Source organism: Aegilops tauschii, chromosome 3, assembly GCF_002575655.3.
Source record: "Aegilops tauschii subsp. strangulata cultivar AL8/78 chromosome 3, Aet v6.0, whole genome shotgun sequence".
Classification (NCBI taxonomy): Eukaryota; Viridiplantae; Streptophyta; class Magnoliopsida; order Poales; family Poaceae; genus Aegilops; species Aegilops tauschii.
In genome coordinates, this window is record NC_053037.3 from 329,234,585 (window position 1) to 329,257,184 (window position 22,600).

Sequence of the window (22,600 nt, forward strand, 5' to 3'; positions counted from 1 at the left end):
ATTTATTCTCATCAACAATAGTGGGAGCAAACTCAACAAAATAACTATCATGCGATTGAAAATTAAGATCAAGATGACAAGTTTCATGGTTATCATTATTCTTTAAAGCATACGTGTCATCACAATAATCATCATAGATAGGAGGCATGCTTTCATCATAGTAAATTTTCTCATCAAAGCTTGGGCGACAAAAAATATCATCTTCATCAAACATAGCTTCCCCAAGCTTGTGGCTTTGCATATCATTAGCGTCATGGATATTCAAGGAATTCGTACTAACAACGTTGCAATCATGCTCATCATTCACATATTTTATGCCAAGCATTCTATGTAATTCTTCTTCTAGCACTTGAGCACAATTTTCCTTCCCATCATTCTCACAAAAGATATTAAAAAGATGAAGCGTATGAGGCAAACTCAATTCCATTTTTTTGTAGTTTTCTTTTATAAACTAAACTAGTGCTAAAACAAGAAACAAAAAGATTCGACTGCAAGATCTAAAGATATACCTTCAAGCACTCACCTCCCCGCCAACAGCGCTAGAAAAGAGCTTGATGTCTACTACACAACCTTCTTCTTGTAGACGTTGTTGGGCCTCCAAGTGCAGAGGTTTGTAGGACAGTAGCAAATTTCCCTCAAGTGGATGACCTAAGGTTTATCAATCTGTGGGATGCGTAGGATGAAGATGGTCTCTCTCAAACAACCCTGCAACCAAATAACAAAGAGTCTATTGTGTCCCCAACACACCCAATACAATGGTAAATTGTATAGGTGCACTAGTTCGGCGAAGAGATGGTGATACAAGTGCAATATGGATGGTAGATATAGGTTTTTGTAATATGAAATTATAAAAACAGCAAGGTAGCAAGTGATAAAAGTGAGCAAAAATGGTATTGCAATGCTAGGAAACAAGGCCTAGGGTTCATACTTTCACTAGTGCAAGTTCTCTCAAAAATAATAACATAATTGGATCATATAACTATGCCTCAACATGCAACAAAGAGTCACTCCAAAGTCACTAATAGCGGAGACCAAACGAAGAGATTATGGTAGGGTATGAAACCACTTCAAAGTTATCCTTTCTGATCGATCTGTTCAAGAGTCCGTAGTAAAATAATATGAAGCTATTCTTTCCGTTCGATCTATCATAGAGTTCGTACTAGAATAACACCTTAAGACACAAATCAACCAAAACCCTAATGTCACCTAGATACTCCAATGTCACCTCAAGTATCCGTGGGTATGATTATACGATATGCGTCACACAAACTCAGATTCATCTATTCAACCAACACAAAGTACTTCAAAGAGTGCCCCAAAGTTTCTACCGGAGAGTCAAGACGAAAACGTGTGCCAACCCCGATGCATAAGTTCACGAGCAGAACCCGCAAGTTGATCACCAAAACATACATCAAGTGAATCACGTGATATCCCATTGTCACCACCGATAAGCACGGCAAGACATACATCAAGTGTTCTCAAATCCTTAAAGACTCAATCCGATAAGATAACTTCAAAGGGAAAACTCAATCCATTACAAGAGAGTAGAGGGGGAGAAACATCATAAAATCCAACAATATAGTAGCAAAGCTCGCGATACATCAAGATCGTATCACCTCAAGAACACGAGAGAGAGATCAAACACATAGCTACTGGTACATACCCTCAGCCCCGAGGGTGAACTACCCCCTCCTCGTCATGGGGAGCGCCGGGATGATGAAGATGGCCACCGGTGAGGGATCCCCCCTCGGCAGGGTGCCGGAACAGGGTCCCGATTGGTTTTTGGTGGCTATAGAGGCTTGCGGCGGCGGAACTCCCGATCTATTCTGTTCCCCGAAGTTTTTAGGGTTTATGGATATATATAGGCGAAAGAAGTCGGTCAGGGGAGCCACGAGGGGCCCACGAGGGTGGAGGGCGCGCCCAGGGGGGGCAGGCGCGCCTCCCTGCCTCATGGCCACCTCGTTGCTTCCCTGACGTACACTCCAAGTCTCTTGGATTGCTTCCGTTCCAAAAATAACTCTCCCGAAGGTTTCATTCCATTTGGACTCCGTTTGATATTCCTTTTCTGCGAAACACTGAAATAGGCAAAAAAACAGAAACTGGCACTGGGCTCTAGGTTAATAGGTTAGTCCCAAAAATAATATAAAAGTGTTTAATAAAGCCCATAAACATTCAAAACAGATAATATAATAGCATGGAACAATCAAAAATTATAGATACGTTGGAGACGTATCAGTCGCCGTCCCTTGTTCGCTGACCGTGTCCATGGCCGCGAAAATCTGCTACTCTATGGTGGGCGGGCCGCGCGTCCTAGGCACCAGATCGCTCACGGAGCCGCTGTTCCTGCCGAGAGATAGGAATTACAGCTGCAACCAGAGGTCGCTGCTAAGCCCAGCCGGACTGACGGATCGAGCGTGCACACGCGATGGATCGATAGACTGATGATACCAATTGTTATGCACACACTAGTATCAATCAAGAATTCGATACAAGAGGTACACCCGATTGGATCTCGATACAAGAATTGAAAGGAAAAGCTATTTGCCAATAATCTTCTCTGTCCTCCCTCCAGCGCCTCCCCTCTTTTATCCCCTTCACGACGACTTGTTCCTCTGTCAGTCTCGGTCCAGCTGGTGGTTGCGCCATGAGGCCTTGGGCCGTCTGCCTGGGCTGGGCCACCACATAACAACGTTTGTCTCCGGTTTGTGGAAAATATGTCCATACCACGCCGTGGACCGATACATGACCGCGCTGGATGGATTTCGCGGCCCGGATCGCTGAACGTATGCGGATGGTTTGTAGGTCGGTGTCGTGGTTTTGTCACGGCAGATGTCCTAGAGAAAGGACTTAGTCGTGGAGCCATCGCTACGGGTTAGCTTAAAGGGGTTAAAGCGGACAAGGGACGCAAGAGAGTTTTATACTAGTTCGGCCCCTTACGATGAAGGTAAAAGCCTACGTCTAGTTGTGATAGAATTGATGGGGTTTCGATGACCAGGGAGCGAATACGCTTTTCCTGGGTCTCGAGTTGTTGTCCTTGAACCGCCGCCGGGTCGTGCCTTTATATACACAGGTCGACGCCCGCCGGCTTACAGAGTCCCGATGCCGGTTCATACACATACCGGCTCGGTCTCTACTTTGTCATACCTTACGATACAAGTCATGTATTACATGGCAGTTTATAACTACAGGCCTTAATCTACCTTTGGGCCTTCGAGTCTCTGTAGTGAACCACTTTATTCCTTGTCTTCATGGGCTTTTAAGTATAAACAATCCATTATGGGGATAACCCGGCTTCCTTGGCCGGTTTACACCTAGTAGTAATATCCCCAACATTAGGCCCCAGATTGATTTGAACTGGTTCATGTCAATCTCCAAAACCTTTGAGAAAATTTCTTCTTCCATATCTTCGCATGAATCTTGTAAACCGCCATGACGTCATCATCCAGAATCATAATAAACCGCCATGACGTCACCTGTTATTTTAAATGGTATATTCCTCACCTTCATTAATGAGCCTCCGACAATCGAGGCGACAAATCTGTCACATATCCATTTGTTAGGCTCCTCAATTCTTGCGCTTGACCCTTATCCTTTTGTCTTTATAAATACGGCCGAGGGTCCTTTCCGTTTTCCCCCTTCTCTTCATCTCCCTCTTCTTCCTCGCGACGTCTCAGAACCCGAGCTCCGCCGCCGCCGTCGACCTTCGTATCTGCATCAACCAAGGCCGCTGCATCAACCTGATCGAACCAGAGCAACGCGGCGCTCCTCCGCTGTTTCGCAGCACCGGTGAGTTCATTTCCTTTTCATCCTTGGATCTGCATTAGGGTTCCGCCGTTCGTCGGTGTTCTTCCCTGTTCGTCTTCTTTCTGTTCTTAGATCTCATAACTTGATTTGCAACTGATAGCATAAGTAGGCGATGATAGTCCAGCGTCCTTTGCCAAACTCAGAAAACACCTTTTACTGCCTGAGATCCAATCAAACAAACGTGTTCTTCCACTGCCACCATTTTAGGTTAAATTTATTTCCTCTTTTTAGAACTGTGGCAGATCCAAATTTATACCACCGATCTGTGAAATCTGTTTGCGCCATACTTAGAAAATTTTGTAAATCTGTAGCCTCTATACCATTGTGGGCGGTTTATCCTTTAAACTTTGATAACTCATCATATACCATTAGCCCTCTATTAAACCGCCAACCTGCTTTAAATGTTGAAATCCGGTTTAGTACACCCAAATGCTTGAAATATCATCGTCTTCCATCATTGCACCGGTTTGTAAGTTGTAACCATGAACTTTAAACCGGATATCGTGCTTTTTTTCCAGCTTGTCTCCAGAAATGGCCAAACAATTCTGTTCCTGTAATTGGGTTCCTTCCCGGGTTACGGAAACGCAGCTGGCTGGTTGTGTTGCAACGGGTTCCCGGTCCAGAATTTCCTCCCGAACCCCAAGATGGAGAAGTTATTGTATTTGCTGATCACTTGAGCTGAGGTTTCACTCCTCCCGGATCAAAAAATTTCCGTGACGTGCTCGCCAACTTTCAAATCCATCCCCAAGATATCGGTCCAAACTCCATATCCAATATTTGTGACTGGCAAGTATTCTGTGAAGTGTACCTGCAAGAGGAACCTACTGTTGATCTGTTCTGGGATTTCTTTTATCTAAACCGCCGTACTGAGTTTACGGATGGCCCCAATACTGAACTAGGCGGGGTTTCAATTCAGAAGAGGAGAGATGTTGATTTCCCTCATGCCAAGCTTCATAGTCATCCTAAGGACTGGAATCAGACTTGGTTCTACTGCAGCAACACAGCCCCAGCCAATGAAAATCCTTTGCCGGGTTACCGTCCACACCGGCTTACCCAAGCTCATCCCTTTCCTCAACGGTTGACCGCCCAAGAGCGAGCAAAATATGCCCCTCAACTGGCAAAGCTCAGAGCCTTTATTGCAAATGGGCTGACAGGCATGGATTTTGTCCGATGCTGGGTTTCATGGAGCATTTTACCTTTAAGCCGGCGGCCCGGTTTAATGTGTGAATACACAGGGGATCTGAAAGACCCACAACGCCATATTGACATCCAGCTGACTGATGATGAAGTCACCGAAGCTGTTAAAAAGATGCTTAATGAGCCAATAGATGTATGCAGCAAAACCGGGCTCAGTCCTTTCTATGCTGCCAATAAACCGCCAAAGGTATAATCTACCGTATTTCTGCCTTTACCCATCCTTTGTTAAATTTCTCCTTTGATGACTTACTATTTGTCTATGCAGGCCGATGATCCATTCTGGAAGAAAAAATCACAAGATAAGCCGGTAAAGAATCCTCGGCTTAAGACCAAGGCTTCAAAAAACCCTGCAAAAAGAAGGAACGTTGAACCGTCCGAGCCCATTATTGATGATGATCTGGAGTATCCGGATTCAGAGGCAGAACTTGACTCTCTCGATTCATTTTTTATACACCTTGGAAGCCAGCCATGCTGATGAGGTAACTATTCTTTCTTCTGATTCTGATCCTGTGCCAGTACCAAGAATCCGTCGAGCTATTCGGAAAGTAAAATTTTCATGCCCTCTTTCTTATTTGGACCCACACTTTCTTTTAAAGACGTAGCAGCATGAAGCTCGCCGCACAACTCGGCATAGCGGCCAAGTGGTGACCTCCTCCAGTTTACCAAATTCGTCGGTTCGCAAACGCCGCCAAGAGGTTGCTTATACTCCTGACACCCTTTACCCTAAAGCGGGTTACATCCGATATCCTCTTAATCCGTCTGACTCAAATTATCAGGGAACTTTCCATTCATCTTCCGGTGAGTCGTCAGCGACACAACTTCCTCCTCTGAAAACCATCCCTGGGTAAGCATAATATACTTTTAAATTTTTGGTCTTATATTATATTGTCATATTGATCTTCGTGTCTGCTCTTTTTCAGTGCTAAAGCCAGACCAAGCAAGAAGGCTAAATTGAATAAGCCAACCGACCATGAACCGGCTACTGAGCCGGAGAAAACCCCAGAGGCTATTGACCTGGAGGCTAACACTGTTATTGATAATCCGGAACCTCAAGCAACTGACACGCTTGCTGAACCAGTAGAAAATAATCCAACAAGCCAGTCAGCTGATCTACCAAGTCCAACCGTTGATCCGCCGAGTCCGGCTAAAGCATCCAATAAACCGCCAAGCCCTGCCAAGACTACGGACGACGATGTTGTCGTAACTGGCCTTGGTTTCAGCTTCCCTGGTCGTCCTGTTGCTTTATCAAAGCATAGCGCCAAAGAAGAAATTTCTGCTATGGACAAAGGGAAATGGAAATCCGAGTTATCCAACTATACCAACCTCAGCGCTCAAGACCTTCATTCTGGTTTTTTAAACCGCCTGTATACCAGCCGCGACTTTGAAGCCGGTTTAGTAGGCCTGATGAAGGAGCGGTATGAGTTAAATGTCACTTTCCCTTTGCATAAATATTCCAATAGTCCTTTTGTTAGAACTGGTCTAACGTACCAACTCCAGTAGCCCCCAAGGGCCGGTTCATAACATTGGTTTGAACCGGGTCTTGTATCGATATTTGCATTTTGCTGGTGTATCCCCCATGAACCGGCTTATATCTTTTTAGAATGAACCGGTACATCCTATTAATCTCGCCACTTATAATGATGACAATCCATCTAAATCTGAACGAATATGCATTATCCCCCAAGTGTCAAGTAGATAACTTGTTATGTGCTTGAGACTTTAAATTAATAGCTGATAAGAAGCAATCCGCATTAGCCCCCAAGTGTCAAGTAGATAACTTGTTATGTGGTTGGGACTTCAATGTTGTAATGCTAACTTATGATTTGTATTTTGCAGGCTGAGTTGTCCAAAAAGGACTCCCAAATCACTAATCTCCCAGGAAACATCAAGACTCAGCAAGACGAAACTTGCAAAGTTAAGAGTGAGCTGACCACCGCTTTAACAATCATGGAGCAGCTGAAGGGATTCCTCAAAGGCGAACTGGCGGTTTGGGAAACTGAAAAAGCCACCTTATTAAAGCGGGCAGAAGATGCGGAAAACGCCCTTAAACCGGCCACAGAAGAGCTGAGCAGCCTGAAGCGGCAGATTGATGCCATGACCTCTGCCATCTTTGGTAATAATCTCTTCACCAATATTTAACAACACCAGTTATAAAAACATCCGGTTAAGTAATAATTTGATCCTTTTGCAGGTAGCCGTGTTACTCATCTTGGCGTAGATATGCGCAAAAAATTGAAGGTTGTCTATACTTTGGTAGAGCAGCTTTATACCGGCGCGCAACGAGCCATCTGCACAGCTTCCAATAACCATCCGCCCCCGTCGCTAATCAAGGAAACACTGGAAAAATTGTCTATGATGCCTGCCCGGATTGTGGAATTGAAGAAATCCGCTGCTAGGTCCGGTGCCCTTACTGCACTAACGCGCGCCAAGGCCTGGATCTCTGACCTTGATCCGGAAGATGTTGGAAATGGTTACCCAAGCCAAAAAGAGGACGGTTCAGAATTTAACAATGACGATCTCCGGGCTATCACAAGAGAGATGTGACCACTGGCAAGTAAGTTGGCTGAAGATACTAACTTGTCAATTTACCAGAATGTATATGACGCCAGCGGCAAGCGAATAAGTGCTCCAACTTATGACGTGGAAAATCTAATCCCGCCGATCCGTAAGCACACTTACGCTCCTGATGTTGAACCGTCTGATCTTATACACGATGAAGCTGTCTTTCAAGCCTTAACAGGTATTGATTGGACAACTATTGACTTCCAGCCACTGGGTGGAGAGAAGGAGGATGAACCGGCGCAGGAAGATCCGCAACCTTCACATCAACCTGAGGCAGAATCATAATTCGGAGGCCGGTTTAACTTGTGCCTATTGTGCCTATTGTCATCCTTGTGAAAAACAATCATTCTTTTGGGCAGTCGAAACGCCTTGTAATAGGCTAGCTTGAACAGCTGATCTGGTATGCCATCGTGCATACTTGCTGCACAAAATATTGTTAATCCGTCATGCTATATTTGCTTATGATTTTTATCGGTTCTACACAACCCTGTTTCTGCATAAAACAAAGTGAAAACTGTCTTGGCGGTTTACCGCCGGACGGGCCATAATGCCCAATATATAGCCAAGGTTGCAAAAGATAATCAAGTATGTAAATACATGATACCTGCTACCTTTAGGCATAGTGTTGCCTGACCAACCTTGTAATGAAGGTAATAACCTTAATCCAGAGTAACAACATCTCCTGCTATATAATGCCGGTTTACAAAAAAACCGTTCCGGATTGTGAACAACTCCGGCTTATTCCATACTGGTGACTATGAGTCAAAACCAGACCGGGCTGATAGTCTCCGGATTATAACGTGGTCATGTACTGACAACTTGCAGTTGACAGCCCAACCGGGTTGATAAACACTGGTTTGAAAACATCACAAATCTTAGCAAAAGAAAAAGAAACTTAGCAAAAGGCAAATGAAACCGTTGTAATCGAGGCTTTTCACGGGCTGCTAGGCCCCAAATTTGATCAAGAGGTGTTGCTATGGTTCGGGTTCGACCAAGCCCCCAAATGATGCTGTGGCATTACGCCGATCAAAAGACATTGCTATGGTTCGGGTTCGACCAAGCCCCCAAGTGATTCTGTGGCTTCACGCCGATCAAGAGGCGTAGTCATGGTTCGGGTTCGACCATGCTCCCAAGTGATGCTGTGGCATTACGCCGATCAAGAGGCGTGGCTATGGTTCGGATACGACCAAGCCCCCAAGTGATTCTGTGGCTTTACGCCGATCAAGAGGCGTAGTCATGGTTCGGGTTCGACCATGCTCCCAAGTGATTTTGTGGCATTGCGCCGATCAAGAGGTGTAGCTATGGTTCGGATACGACCAAGCCCCCAAGTGATCCTGTGGCTTTACGTCGATCAAGAGGCGTAGTCATGGTTCGGGTTCGACCATGCTCCCAAGTGATTTTGTGGCATTGCGCCGAAGAGGTGTAGCTATGGTTCGGATACGACCAAGCCCCCAAGTGATCTGATATCAAGCTTTAAAAAGCTAAATCAAGGGGTAAACCGGACGCCGCTTTGTAAGCTCCATGTAACCACACGTGATATAAGAAAACAACAGATACCCCACTTCAGCCGAGGTTCCGGTTTATTATATTGATCATAATATATACAATGTCATAATATGTACATAAGCAGAGCCTGCAGCTCAAGTATAGTAGGGCCGAAGATGAGCAATATTCCACGGACGATTGGTCTCCTCCTCCGATTTACGTGAGTCTTTGCGCTCTCGAACATCGATTAGGTAGTACGACCCATTGTGCAAATCCTTGCTGACCAAAAAAGGCCCTTCCCCAAGGGGGGGATAGCTTGTGCATATCCGTCTGATCCTGGATGAGTCGAAGCACCAAATCTCCTTCTTGAAAAGTTCTGGTTCTAACCCAGCGGTTGTGATAACGACGCAGATCTTGCTGATAAATCGCCGAACGGGCTGCCGCCATGTCACGCTCCTCATCTAACAGGTCAAGAGCTTCCTGCCGTGCCTTCTCGTTATCCGCTTCAACATATGCCGCTACACGAGGCGAGTCATGATGGATGTCACTAGGAAGAACTACTTCCGCTCCATAAACCATGAAGAACGGTGTGTATCCTGTTGATCTGTTGGGTGTGGTATTGATGCTCCATAATACTGAGGGTAACTCCTCAACCCAACAACCCAGCGTCCATTGCAAAGGAACCATAAGCCGGGGCTTGATGCCTCTCAAGATCTCTTGATTGGCCCTCTCCGCTTGACCATTGGACTGGGGGTGAGCCACTGATGACACATCAAGCCGGATGTGCTCTCGTTGACAGAACTCCTTCATGGCACCCTTTGACAGATTGGTACCATTGTCTGTTATAATGCTGTGTGGAAAGCCAAACCAGAATATCACCTTTTTGATGAATTGAACTGCCGTGGCTGCATCACACTTACTAACTGGCTCTGCCTCCACCCATTTTGTGAACTTATCAACTACCACCAAAAGGTGGGTCTTCTTGTCCTTGGACCTCTTGAAAGGCCCAACCATATCCAGCCCCCAAGTTGCAAACGGCCAGGTGATTGGAATCATCCTCAATTCTTGAGCTGGTACATGAACATGCCGTGAGAATTTTTGACAGCCATCACATCTTTTAACCAAGTCCTCGGCATCAGCATGAGCTGTCAACCAATAAAAACCGTGACGAAACGCCTTGGACACCAAAGATTTTGAACCGGCGTGGTGCCCACAATCTCCTTCGTGGATCTCACGCAAAATTTCACGGCCTTCCTCAGGAGATACACAGTGTTGAAACACCCCTGTCACACTGCAATGATGTAACTCTCCATTGATAATAGTCATGGACTTGGACCGCCGGATTATCTGTCTGGCCAAAGTTTCATCCTCTGGTAACTCGCCCTGGTTTATATACGCCAGATAGGGAACCGTCCAATCTGGGATATAACATAGGGCTGCCACCAATTGAGCCTCCAGATCAGGAACAGCCAAATCCTCTTCGCCATGGAGCTTGACGGACGGATTATGCAAAACGTCCAGGAAAACATTAGGTGGAACCGGTTTACGTTGGGAACCCAGGCGGCTTAAAGCGTCTGCCGCTTCATTCTTCCGCCGGTCCACATAATCCACCTGATAACCTTTGAAATGACCTGCAACAGTATCCACCTCACGACGATATGCTGCCATCAGAGGGTCCTTGGAATTCCAAGTGCCAGACACTTGTTGAGCTACCAGATCCGAGTCACCGAAGCATTTAACTAGGCTGAGATTCATCTCCTTAGCCATCCGTAGACCATGGAGTAAGGCCTCATATTCAGCTGCATTATTAGTCAAGGGAACATCAAACGGAGAACATAACAAAACTTATCACCTCGTGGGGAAGTTAACACGACTCCAGCCCCCGAGCCCTCCAATTGCCTGGACCCATCAAAATGAATAGTCCAATAAGTGTGATCTGGCTTTTCTTCTGGCGCTTGTAATTCTGTCCAATCATTGATGAAAGCCACAAGTGCCTGAGATTTGATCGCCGTTCGGGGTATGTATTTCAACCCGTGAGGCCCGAGCTCGATAGTCCACTTAGCAATCCGACTAGTTGCTTCCCTGTTCTGGATTATATCCCCCAAAGGAGCAGAACTGACCACCGTGATGGGATGACCTTGGAAATACTGCTTAAGCTTCCGGCTTGCCATGAAAACCCCATACACCAATTTTTGCCAATGCGGGTACCTCTGCTTGGACTCAATAAGTACCTCACTGATATAGTAAACCGGCCGCTGAACCGGATATTCCTTTCCTGCCTCCTTGCGCTCCACCACAATAGCCACACTAACAGCCCGAGCGTTAGCTGCCACATATAGCAGTAACGGTTCGTTATCAACCGGAGCAGCGAGAATCGGCGGATTAGCTAGCTGCCGCTTTAAGTCCTCAAATGCTTCATTAGCGGCGTCACTCCAGACGAAGTTATCCGTTTTCTTCAGCATCTGATACAAAGGAATGGCCTTCTCACCAAGACGACTGACAAACCGGCTCAACGCGGCAATCCGTCCTGCCAGGCGTTGAACATCATTGATACACTTTGGTTTCACCAGGGAGGTGATGGCCTTGATCTTTTCCGGATTAGCTTCAATGCCCCTGTTAGACACCAAAAAACCCAAGAGCTTGCCTGCAGGCACACCAAAAACACACTTGGCCGGATTAAGCATCATTTTATAAACCCGCAGGTTATCAAAGGTTTCCTTCAAGTCATCAATCAATGTCTCCTTTTTCCTTGATTTCACCACAATATCAGCCACATAGGCATGAACATTGCGGTCGATCTGTTTATGAAGACAATTCTGCACACATCGTTGATAAGTTGCCTATGCGCTCTTGAGCCCAAAGGGCATGGACACATAGCAGAAGGCTCCAAAAGGAGTTATGAAAGCCGTCTTCTCCTGGTCCTTAACTGCCATCTTGATCTGATGATAACCAGAATATGCATCCAAAAAACTTAATCGCTCACAACCCGCCGTAGCATCAATAATCTGATCAATACGGGGGAGGGCAAAAGGATCCGCCGGACAAGCCTTGTTGAGATCTGTGTAATCCACACACATACGCCAAGTGCCATTCTTCTTGAGGACCAGCACCGGATTAGCCAACCACTCAGGATGGAATACTTCAACGATAAATCCAGCCGCCAAGAGCCTGGCTACTTCTTCTCCAATAGCTTTGCGTCTCTCTTCATTGAACTGGCGGAGAAACTACTTGACCGGTTTAAACTTAGGATCAACATTGAGGGTGTGCTCAGCGAGTTCTCTCGGTACACCAGGCACGTCAGAAGGCTTCCATGCAAAGATGTCCCAATTCTCACGGATGAACTCGATGAGCGCGCTTTCCTATTTCGGATCCAAGTTAGCGCTGATGCTAAACTGCTTGGATGAATCGCCAGGCACAAATTCAACAAGCTTAGTCTCATCAGCCAATTTAAACTTCAGGGCCGGATCATGCTCCGTAGTTGGTTTCTTCAATGAAGTCATATCTGCCGGATCAACATTATCCTTGTAAAACTTCAACTCTTCTGTTGCACAAACCGACTCAGCATAAGCCGCATCACCTTCCTCACACTCCAGAGCAATCTTGCGGCTTCCATGCACGGTTATAGTTCCCTTGTGACCCGGCATCTTGAGCTGCAGATAGACATAACAAGGCCGTGCCATAAACTTGGCATAAGCTGGCCGTCCAAATAGGGCATGATACCTTCTGATTTTCACCACTTCAAAGGTCAAGGTTTCTGATTTCGAGTCATGCCCATCTCCAAAAGCCACCTCCAGGGCTATCTTACCAACAGGATATGCCGACTTACCAGGCACCACACCATGGAACACCATATTGGATGGTTTAAGATTTTCATCTGTTAGCCCCATGCGACGGAAAGTTTCATAATAAAGGATATTGATACTACTCCCTCCATCCATGAGTACCTTAGTGAACTTATAACCTCCCACCTGAGGTGCCACCACCAGAGCCAGATGACCCGGATTGTCAACCCGGGGTGGATGATCGTCTCTGCTCCACACAATGGGCTGCTTGGACCAGCGCAAAAAACGGGGCACTGCCGGTTCAATGGCATTCACCATCCTTTTATGAAGCTTCTGATCGCGCTCGTCCAAGCTAGTGGTGAAGACATGATACTGTCCGCTGTTCAACTGCTTCGGGTTGCTCTGGTAACCCGACTGCTACTGCTGCTGATTGCCCTGACGATTATAGCCACCTTGGTTACCTTGATTATTTTGACTGTTATGTCCACCCTGATTGCCATGGAATGCCGAACCGGAATTTCCTCCGCCTGAACCGCCTCCTGATCCATGATCATACCGGAAAGAGTCAGAATTTTTGAACTCTTGCATGATATAACAATCTTTCCAGAGGTATGTAGATGGTTCCTCCTTCGTCCCATGCTTTGGACAGGGCTGGTTCAACAGATACGACAATCGGTCCGGATTAGGATTTGGCATTCCATTCCGCCGGGGCGGTTTACCCTTACGCCGCTGGCCCTTGTCGTGCGTATTAGTGTTAGCCACAAAATCTAAACCGTGGTCCGCTTTACGCTTGCCGCCGTTTCCATGACCTGCCGGGTTGTGGTGCTGCCACTTGGTGTTGCCGCTCTTCTTTCCCTTCCCTGTCTTGTCATCGCCAGACTCGGGATCCTTGGTACTATCAGAGTCGGCATACTTCACCAGTGCAGCCATAAGGGTTCCCATGTCATTACATTGACGTTTGAGCCGTCCCAACTTCAACTTCAAGGGCTGAAATCGGCAATTGCCTTCCAATGTTAAAACTGCGGTGTCAGCGTTGATGCGGTCTGATGAATGCAAGATCTCCGAAACCCGGCGCACCCAATGGGTTGTTGACTCTCCTTCCTCCTGGACACAGGCAGCTAAGTCCACAATTGACATGGGCTGCTTGCATGTGTCCTTGAAATTCTGAACAAACCGGGCTCTCAGCTCAGCCCATGACCTGATAGAATTAGCTGGTAAACTCTTTAGCCAAGTGCGGGCCGTTCCTTCTAACATCATGGTGAAGTACTTCACACATGCCGCATCATCCACGTCCAGCATCTCCATGGCCATCTCATAGCTTTCAACCCATGTCTCAGGGGATAAATCAGTGGTGTAATTCGGCACCTTGCGCGGGCCCTTGAAATCTTTGGGCAGGCGCACATTGCGCAACGCCGGGACAAGACATGGCACCCCCAAGGAACTAGAGGTAACTCCTGGTTCCACCGATGTGGTTGGACGAACCGGAGTGAGTTGATGGGCCTCGTGCTGCATTGCTAACTCGGCCTCTCTGCGTGCCCGAGCCCGGTTCACCACATCCTGAGCATCACCGGCCCCACCCGCCGGGTTAGGGCCACGGGGCGGATCACGGTTCCGCGCATTGCTTGACAATGCCGGTTCATCCATACGCCTGCTGTAACTCCGGCTTGGACGGGGAGTGGAATGAATCCGATCGCGACTATACGAATAAGCCTCCTGTTGAATCAGGACTGTCTGAAGAAGCTCCTTAACCCGACGCGTCTCGACCGCTGCTGGAGAATCGCCTTCGGTCGGGATGGCTGCCAGCCGTGAAGCGGCCGCGACAATGTTGTCCATTGGGTTAGAATAATGACCCGGTGGTGTGGGGACATGAGGTACCACAACGTTGTTCTGACGAGGTGGATCCACCAAACGTGGCTGAACTGGCGCTCCTCCTCCGGGTGCCTCTGCCCTGTTTACCACCGGCGGATTACTGGCTCCTGCCCCTGGGGTGTTAAAGAGATTTCTAGCGTCATAAACCGGTGGCAGACGAGATCGATGCCTCCTTTTCAGGACTTCGTTCGACGCACCTTGATCCAGCATAATCCGGTAAGCTTGTGCATCCAAAGCGGCCCGCTCCGCGGCTATCCTGGTATCCTCAGCTGCCAAGTCGGCTTTTGCCTGGGTGATCTGATCTTTCACTTTTGCAATTTCCGCATTGTGTGCATCCTGATCCGCCGGGTTAACCTCCACCATCAGCGTTGCCAACACATCAAACAAATCAGATAGAACCTGAGCTGGCGGTCGCACAGGGCCTCCTGCCCCAGCTGCTGCCGCCGCTGCTGACCCGGATATCATCGCCGCTGCGTTTGAAGAGTGGAGCGCCGGTTGCGTGCCGGCCATGAAGATCGCCACCCGGTTTGGCAGATCGAAGGGGTCCGGAATACTGTCGCCCTCGGAACAGCCCCCAATCCGGCCATCCTGTAACTGATATAACGACTCGGTCTCTCCAGTCGATGACTCGTCGCCGGAATAAACGACGGCCTCACCACCAGATCCCGATCTATCCTCAGATTCACCTCCATGGATAACTCCCACGAAGGCACGCTTCATGACAGGCTTGACCCGGGCAGATCTTGCACGCTGAGCCGTTTCGACGAGGTCGGCGCGGATGTCCGGCTCAGGGCCCGGTTCATCGATCTTGCCAATGAAAACGTGTATGCCACCAAAGGGGACCCGGTACCCGTACTCGATTGAGCCGGCCTCGGGGCCCCAGCCTGCATCGTCGATGTAGAGCTTGCCGCGACGACTCTTGGTCATCCGGCCCACAGCGTAACCCTTGAGTCCTTCAAAGCTGCCCTCCAAGAACTTGAAACCATCGTGCGATAGCCCCACGGTGGGCACCAACTGTCGTGGTTTTGTCACGGCAGATGTCCTAGAGAAAGGACTTAGTCGTGGAGCCATCGCTACGGGTTAGCTTAAAGGCGTTAAAGCGGACAAGGGACGCAAGAGAGTTTTATACTAGTTCGGCCCCTTACGATGAAGGTAAAAGTCTACGTCTAGTTGTGATGGAATTGATGGGGTTTCGATGACCAGGGAGCGAATACGCTTTTCCTGGGTCTCGAGTTGTTGTCCTTGAACCGCCGCCGGGTCGTGCCTTTATATACACAGGTCGACGCCCGCCGGCTTACAGAGTCCCGATGCCGGTTCATACACATACTGGCTCGGTCTCTACTTTGTCATACCTTACGATACAAGTCATGTATTACATGGCGGTTTATAACTACATGCCTTAATCTACCTTTGGGCCTTGGGCCTTCGAGTCTCTGTAGTGAACCGCTTTATTCCTTGTCTTCATGGGCTTTTAAGTATAAACAATCCATTATGGGGATAACCCGGCTTCCTTGGCCGGTTTACACCTAGTAGTAATATCCCCAAAAGTTGGCGTTGGAGATGCCCTAACATCGTTTCAATATATTTCATTTCTTACAAATTCGCACAAATAATGGATGCAAGAATTTCCATTGATATCTACCTTTGTTTTGAACTGATTTATCTAGCAGTTTGCCGCAAAAAAACCTAGCACACGCAGTTGCACGGGTGAATGATCAGTTTTAAAAATTACTAGTAATTTGTTTATCTTTTTTTTTTGAGAGCACGCCAAGAGCGTGCCTTAATTTTATAGAAGAAAGCGGAATAACCAAAGTACAAGAAACCTAGGGGTGAATGCTAACAAACACCCTAGGCAAACACACCCACACACCCCCTAGCTAGCCTAATCCTACTCTCTCACAAAAACCACTAAAACCTCCTCCTCCTAGGCCTGCCGCCTTCCACTCCTTCAACTCCCCAATAATGGCACTAGCCAGGTCCGGACCGTTCAACTGCTGTTTGGTCCTGTGGAAGACTCTCACATTTTGCTGCTTTCATAGCGCCCAAATAACTGCAATAACGACCGTATCAAAACTCCTCTTGGAACCCCTACTCCATCTTGCTCGCTGCGTCAACCACCAATCCAAGAGGTGATCATGCGCGTCTGGGATGGTTGCCTGCAGACGCAAAGCATCAAACATGGTATGCCACACTTCCCTTGCATACACGCACTGGACCAAGATGTGCTCCGCATTGTCCTCCTCTTGGAGACACGTATAACATGCCGAAGGCCGATCTTGCAGCCCATGCCTCGCTCGCCTATCCGAGGTCCAAATGCGATGTTGCACCGCCAACCAAGTGAAATTTTTTGCACTTGAGCAAAGCCCAACTTACCGAAAAAGGCTTTCGCCCCGCTTTATATATAAAGCAAATCACACATTACAACCGGCCATACAACAGGAAACGGAAAATAAAACGACAGGATACACAACTCTACAAAACAGCTAACGAGCTCCGAAGGACCAGTAGGACATGAAGCCCACGACGGCTTCAGATCAAGTCATCAACGAGTGCGACAAGGGAGCAATTCACCGCCGGAGGAAAGCCACACTCTGTCCCTCCCAAGGCCAAACTTCTTGTCCCGTCGCTGCCTCTGAAGAGGGCACCCCTGCCCTCTCGTCCTGGATCGAAGGACGCCTTCCCGTCGGCAGGCAGAGCAGCTCACCCTTGAGCACGCATGGGCAGGCCAACCAGCTGCCGAGGATAGGACAACAGTCGTGGCGACCTCACCTCCCAAGGCGGCGCCTTCAAGAAGAAAGCGACGCCGATGCGCCGCCGCCGCCCAATCCGAAGATTTTAGGCTTTCGCCCGGGACCAAGAGGCAGAGGGCCAGGTGTAGGTCTCGATGTTGCCCACAAGAAGGAGAACGGCGCCATGGGCGTCGCCAACATCGTGACCGGCCTCGCTGGTCAAGGGTTTCCCCCGACCCAGAGCCCGCACCCACCGCCCCTCCGACCAGCAGAACGGGAGACCCAAAGGGCGCCCAAATCCCGGCCGGACGTGGAGGACAAAGCACCAGTGAGGCCACCACCTTCAGATCGGAACCATGCTCGCTGCCGCCTCGCCGCCCGGCGCAGCCAAGGACGGCACCCCGCAGAGCCAGCGCCACCTCCCGTCGAAGAGGAGGGTGCGTCCTCTCCAGCAGTGGCCGCCGCCAGCCCGCCACCCACGACACCCGCAGATCGGACGCGCCCGACCTAGCCCGCGCCACCACCAGATCGACCTCGCAGCCGAGCCCCAGCCGCCACCACTGCAGGGCCGCGCCGCCGCCTCCCAGCGCAGCAGCTACCAGATCCACACGACCCCGCCAATGGAAAGCTCGCCGGACCCCCCCCCCCCCCCCCCCGAGCGGCTGACCCGCGCCGCCGAGATCCCGACAGGGAGGGAGGGGAGAAGCCCCACCGCTGCCAGCGCCGCACGGGCTTTGCCCGGCGGATGCTCTCTGGCAGCAGCGAGGAGGAGGAGGGGACGGGGGAAGGGGCCTCTCGCCGGCGGCGGAGATGGGGCTCCCGAGACGCACGCGCGGGGCGCGTCGCGGGAGAGAGGGGGGAGGGGCGATTGTCACCAGCAAAGCCCAACTTTTCGAGATGCATGCGGCATAAGGCACCGTAACTGCACCGAGACAAAGCCGTTGGTATGTCGACCGAGCCGTATAAAAGCCAGACGGATCCGCAGGCCACGAGAAGAAATCCTGACTAGCGGCGTCGCGCTGTACCGTGCTCATCGCCAAGGTTTATCTTTTTATAAAATCTTATTTCCACGTGGTGATGCCCAGCCCTATCTTGACCATGACACCAAGCGAGCTCTATGGAGTTACGATGTCGTCAAAATGAGCTCATCCTGTCAACGTTCCGCGCGCAAGTCGCCCACAGGGTGCCAGGTCACTCTGCAAACCTTGTTAAAACATCAGACCCACGTACACACAATGTTCTCGGGGCAGGAATGGAGCTCCAGCGCAAGGGCAAGGCTTCGCCATGACTAGCTACGTTCCTCACATCTGGCTCCCACGACGTCGGTGGAGCAGCAGCCGCACCAGTTCATATCTCGGGCTTGGAATTTCTACACGAGAATCACAGGGTACACATACATACTGGACTATATTCTTTTACCGAATGCTCTTTTCTGTTCCGTACATGTGTTAATTTTGTAGAGAACTAGTGGTGGTATCAGTATGGCAGTCCGGCTGCATGGAGTAGTCTCGGAAATCCTCTTCCCATTCCTCCGCCCAGCTAGCCGTCCCATGATTGACCCCTTCCCCCACAGTGCCTGAAATTCTGACTTCGGAGATGAGAGCAGATGCTTACGGTGTTAATTTGTCAGTCTTGCTATTCGAAAGTGCATCTTGCCATTTGAAAGTGCATCTTGATCTCATGTAGTCGACCGCGATACCATACGGGTATCAGCGCAAGAAACTGAAACCGGTACCATTTCAAAATTACCTCATGAGAACCTGAAAACCAACTAGTATGATGCAAATAGTGATTAATGAACTAAGAATATCTACAGCCAGACGCCTCAAACGATTTCTCATACACCCGCGGATGCATCCATTAGTGACCGCATAGGAGAGAAAGAAAAATATCACCCAACCGGACCCCTCATATCAACCCTATACGCTCGGGCTGTCCGCGAACCGTCATATCCATCTCAAATATGGAGAGGATATGAGGGTCGCGGACGCGCCCAGGCGCGCCCGGGCAGTCCGCCACGTAGGACGCAGCCCACCCTGGACCACCTTTTTTTCTTTGTTTATTCTTTCTTTTCTTTCTCTTTTTTCTCTCCACCAATCACATGCAAGTGACCGGACATATAAGGGAGAAAATGAGAAGTGTGGATGTATGAACGAAAAAATAGGTGCTCAAAACAGACACGTCCGATCACTGACCGGGCGCGTCCGCGGGCGTTTGAGAAGTTGAATTAGAGGTACGCGGCTAAAGATGCTCTAACAATTGCGAAAAAACCTGAAAAAACGTCTTACATTTCGGGACGGAGGGAGTAGGAGAGAACTTAGACAGAAAAAGGCGAAGAAAAAAATAGAAAGGATAAATTGGCGTACTGCACTCGCTCGAGGGGAAGGGACGATTACAGGTAGTTCAAAGTCTGAGGAACAGTTATGGAGCCGACTTTGGAAGCTGAATGTTGGGCCGAAAGTGTGGGTTTTCTGGTGTGGCTACACTGAAGCATCGACACATCAAAGAACTGAGCAGGTGTAGTATTTGCCTCGCAATGGAGAAAAACTTGATACATGCACTAGTGTCCTGTGAACACGCTAGCTATTCTGGACTGGATCAAAACCTTCATTACAATTGAAGTTGCCAAGGCTGCATCTTGTTACTTGGGCCAAGGATTCTTCTTGTGACAAAATGTTTTCAAAGGAAGACAGAGGGCATTTTTGGGTAAACCTTTGGTCCTTTAAGTCTCAAAACCGAATAAGTTTGATTCAAAACCAGATTTTGACCATGTTGACCGGGTTTGACCGATGAACAGTAATTCAAAAAAAATTCAAGAAAATATGGAATTTTGTGGTAACCAAGATGCTTTGATGTGCTAGGTGCGTGAAAATTTGTGTGGTGTTTCGACATTCAAGGAGCTCGTGAAAAAAATACAATTTTTGGCTCATAGAAAAATGTTTTTTTTTTTGCGAAAGCTCCCCGGATGTTATTTGATCACAAAACTTTTCACGCACCGAGCACACCCAAACCTGGTCAAAACCCCATTAAACCTGGTCAACGTGCTTAAAATCTGGTTTTGGACCAAACTTATTCGGTTTTGAGACTTGAAGGACCAAGTGTCTATCAAAAAATCTTGAGGGGCCAAGTCTATAGTTTTAGGGAATTTAAGGGACAAAAACATAGTTTTCTCTTATTATTATGTGAGCTATCTCGTCTTCTAGGAATCATTGGACTCATAACCAGGAGGCCTTCGGTCCACGATGACACTGAAATGACATTACCCCGAAACAGTGCTGGGGGGCGCTTGATTCAGGTTGGGTGAAGATTAATACTAGTGGAGCCATAGCAGCTGATGAGCGCAAGGAGGAGGTGGAGGGGTTCCTCATTCGCACATTTCCTATCTTCGTACTTGGTTTATGCCTTATATCGGGGTAATCATCGTAGAAGCGGTAGCTCTCCGGGACAGAGTTATGTTTGGCAACTTGTGGGACTTCACCGAGGTAGTATAAATACGAACTGTCTTGAGGTGATCAGCCTCTGGAATTCTCGCCATAGTTCTTGGTCAATTGTGCCTCCTATATTCTTAAAAATTGGGGAGTTTGCTTCTGGTTTTTCTTCATTTGTTATTCAAAAGTGTTTGTAGGACTGCAAATAAGTCGGGCCATCTTTTGTGTTATGCATGCATGCTTGCACCAACCAATAGGATGTTGTATGCAATGATCCTCGTGCAAGTTTCTCGAGTTTGATCCTCTCATTTCAGTTGCGAAGGACTAACTTGTAGACTATGTTCTTCATGGTCGTTATTATGAGCTTTTTTTTATTTCTTGGCCCGGTCCTTGCTCTTATCCTTCTCCTTGATGACGATGATCATTATGTGTTCTCTTCGTGGTGGCTCGAGACAATGCAACATAGAGCTAACCATGACAGAACACTGGATCAAGTAGATACATGAGACAATCGAAAGATGCTTCCTCTTGAATCTGAACGACAACATGTCATTGTTGCAGGTCGGAGAAGTATCCAAGAAAGGACACCCCCCTACCGATGTGTTGTCCTAGCACAATTTATGTGTCGATGCTATCCTCTGAAAACCCAGACAATAAACCTCATGTCATCACACGGTCCATCAACTTGATCACTAAGTGGTATAACATGGCCGTTTATCTTCAATCTAAGCGCATGCAAAGGTAGCCCGTTGAGAGTCAACGAGTGCAGGAACTCAAGAGCACAATACTCATCCTTCGCACTATCAAAATTGTGGTAGATTACCTCTTCACCCGAAAGTGCTTAATAAATCATATATTTATCTTTTCAATTGGCATGCTTGTGTAGCACATGCAGATGATACCATTTCAAGTGAATTTTTTGTAGTCAACGAGCAAAAATACACTAAAATAACTTCGACCAACCAAGAAAAAAGTTCACATATTGTCGGTGTATAAAAAGAGGGGTGCGTTTTTGTACCCCTATACCTGTGCACGGGCAGTCGGAGCCGCGCCTACGGTCACGCCAAGCAGAACAGGGAAGGTGAGCCAAGGTAAGACCAAAGCCCAAGATAATAAGAGCAACGCCAAGGCCAAGACCGCAAAGAGCAGAGGGACGAAGCAGGTTCCCCCGGCAAGACCCTTGCCGGGGCAGCCTCAGCAGCCCCGGCAAGATCCTTGCCGGGACAGCTCGCCCCGCACCAACAGAGCGGGCCACCCTTGAGCCCACGGTCTCCAACATCACGTTGGGCCAGGGCTTGGGAGGCACCTCCGTGGTGGCATGCAGATCTTTGTGAAGACATATTCAAGATCAGATAAGGATTAGAAGACGACGATCCTCGGCAAGATCCCTGCCGAGGAAGGCCACCAGACCCCCGGCAAGGCCCTTGGCGGGGACGACAGCGCGCCACGGCAAGACCCTTGCCGGGCCACACGGCAAGGCCCTCACCAAGGACACCAGCAGGGTCACCGCCAGGCCCACGCCAACCAAGCTTCCACCGCCGTTCACATGCAGCTGCCAGCCCAACCAGCTGGGCGGGCACCTGCGTGGCAACATGCAGCTCCCAGGCCAACTCATCGAGCGCCTGCGTGGCGACATGCAGATCTTCGTAAAGGCTCCGCCACTGCGCCACCTCAGCTGCCTGCCTGCCTACATGGCACCACGTGCCTCACTGGCCAGGGCGCGTGTCAAAGCGAGGAAGAGCGG

General features: G+C 48.7%; 1 long non-coding RNA gene across 1 annotated transcript; it reads left to right on the top strand.

The window, feature by feature from the left end:
• Positions 1–18,639: 18,639 nt before the first annotated feature.
• Positions 18,640–21,719, top strand: LOC120976715 (uncharacterized). Its single transcript, XR_005772942.3, has 2 exons — positions 18,640–18,815; positions 21,418–21,719. It is a non-coding gene; the product is annotated as an uncharacterized lncRNA (long non-coding RNA).
• Positions 21,720–22,600: the final 881 nt, after the last annotated feature.